Genomic DNA, 2,361 nt, shown 5'->3' on the forward strand with positions numbered 1-2,361 from the left:
AATTGGAAGTTGTTGGCTAATTCTGTATTTACTAACACTAGACCTTCCCGAGGGAGAGGACTAGGATTTGCGAATAAGAGTTAGCTCAATCACTTGACTTTCCTTTATTTAGTAAGGGTTAACTAAGTGAAAACAACAACCTCTTTATACTACACTTGAGAAAATTTCAACAAGGATGGAACTTCCAATTAATCATTCCCCCAGTCAAGGCTTTTTAATTTGAATATATAAATCTCTTTTAATTTTCATTGCTTTAATTTACAATTATTTATTTACTCATTGCCCAAACTCAAAATTACCCACAAACTCCTGATTGATAACTTAGCACCATTTCTAGCAACTCGTTGGGAGACGACCTGGGACTCATACTGCCAGTATTTTTATTCTAAACTTTTGTGACAATCTTTCTAAATTGATGAGGTGGATTTTTGCTGGTTGAGAGCTATACTCGCAACGTATTTCCTAAATCGAATTCTTAATCGGCCGACTTATGCAGCACATCAATTTTTGGCGCCGTTGTCGGGGAGTTGCAATTGTGTGCTAAATTATTAATTAGTGTACATTTTTTTATTTTATTTGCATATTTTATTTTATTTTATTACCATGAGCTGTATGTTTCTTTCATTGAATGACGCGTTCACTGCCTGATCCGAGCTTAGCTGCATTTGATCCTGAAATTGAAAGAACTCTTTCACGTATTAGGCGAGCTCGGCGTAGGCTAGCCTCTGAGGGTGGTGAAGTGATTGTTATCGATTCACCTGTCTCATTTGAGGGCGAATCTGAACCGCCATCTGAGGGAAAAACAAGCTCCTTTACTACTAATTCAGTTGATTCATGTGCAGATAACATGGCAGCACCTAGGAGGATTACTCTCCAGGAAGCTAGAGCCCCAGATTTTACACTACAACCGTATCAAGTTCATCATCCAACTTTGGCTACAGATTTTGAGCTGAAGACTGCACTAATCAACTTGATGCCCAAGTTTCATGGCTTAGCTGCTCAGGAGCCTATCAAGCACCTAAGGGATTTTCAGACAGCCTGTTCTACTATTAGGCGTCATGGTACAAATGAAACTTCTATTCTGTTAACCGCCTTCCCGTTTTCTCTTGAGGGAAAGGCAAGGGAGTGGTACTACTCCCAACTTGAAGCAACTGTTACCAACTGGGATACGCTCAGGAGAGAATTCTCAGAAAAATACTTTCCAGCTGAAGTCACAGATAGATTGAGGAAAGAGATCTCCTGCATTGTTCAGGGTGAATCAGAAACTCTCTATGAGTACTGGGAGCACTTTAAGAACTTTCTAGACGTATGCCCCATCACATGATTGACAAGCTAGTGTTGATCAGCTACTTCACTCAAGGCATGAAGCCTCGGGATAAAACTACATTAGATGGTACTAGTAATGGTTCTCTGAAAAAGTACAAGACCGCAGATGAAGCATGGCAACTGATCAACGACTTAGCTGAATCCATTTGGAATCATAGGCACAGGAACAACCACTCAAAGGCTGTTGCAGAGGTTTCCTCTAGCATTGAAACTTCTGTTCTTACACAGAGTATATGTGAAATGACCAACCTACTGAAGCAGATGCAATTGAATCAACAACAAACTCAGCCTCCCCCAGCACAACAAAGCCAACAGTTGGTCCCCCAAAGAGTATGCGGAATTTGTGCTGATTATAGTCATTACACTGATGAGTGTCCGCAGCTCCAACAAGAAGACAACACTGTGGCAGCTACTCATAACTTCTATGACCGCCCGAATCAAGGATACAATCAACAAGGCGGCAACTACAACCAAGGTGGGAATTATAACCAAGGATGGCAGGACAACTCCAACCAGGGTTGGAGAGATAATTCCAACCATGGCTGGAGGGACAACTATAACAGAGGAGGCAGAAACAATAATGGAAATCAGAGGTGGAATAACAACAACAGACAGTAGAATCAGAACCAGACTTACAGAGCACCTCACCTAAGGCAGTCCCAAGGACCCCAGCACAACCAACAACAGGCCCCTCAGATCACTTATCCTCCTTCCTCATCAAATGACGAGATGTTTCGTTCTCTTGCACAAGGACAACAAGACATGCAGACTACACTGAACTCTACTCTAAATGGTCTGAATGCCACTTTACAAGCTCTCATCTCCCAGATAGATTCATTACCTGCTCCCACCAACCAACCTTCAATCTCTAGTGGAATTCCTTCTCAACCCTTACCTAATCCAAAAGGTGGCATCAATGCCATCACACTGAGGTCCGGAACCACACTGCAAGAGAGGAACCTAGAGGAGCCAAGCCCACAAGAACACACCCCAGTTGAAGACTTGGTTGAAGTGGAAGATGCTGAAGAGGAAGAG

At 42.3% G+C, this 2,361-nt stretch overlaps 1 non-coding gene across 1 annotated transcript; it reads right to left on the reverse strand.

Moving 5' to 3' along the window:
• Nucleotides 1–1,219: 1,219 nt before the first annotated feature.
• Nucleotides 1,220–1,322, reverse strand: LOC148579084 (small nucleolar RNA R71). Its single transcript, XR_015897443.1, has one exon. It is a non-coding gene; the product is annotated as a small nucleolar RNA R71 (small nucleolar RNA).
• Nucleotides 1,323–2,361: the final 1,039 nt, after the last annotated feature.

The sequence above is a fragment of the Arachis ipaensis genome, chromosome B10 (genome assembly GCF_059453495.1).
Source record: "Arachis ipaensis isolate K30076 ecotype BB chromosome B10, ASM5945349v1, whole genome shotgun sequence".
In the NCBI taxonomy this organism is placed as follows: Eukaryota; Viridiplantae; Streptophyta; class Magnoliopsida; order Fabales; family Fabaceae; genus Arachis; species Arachis ipaensis.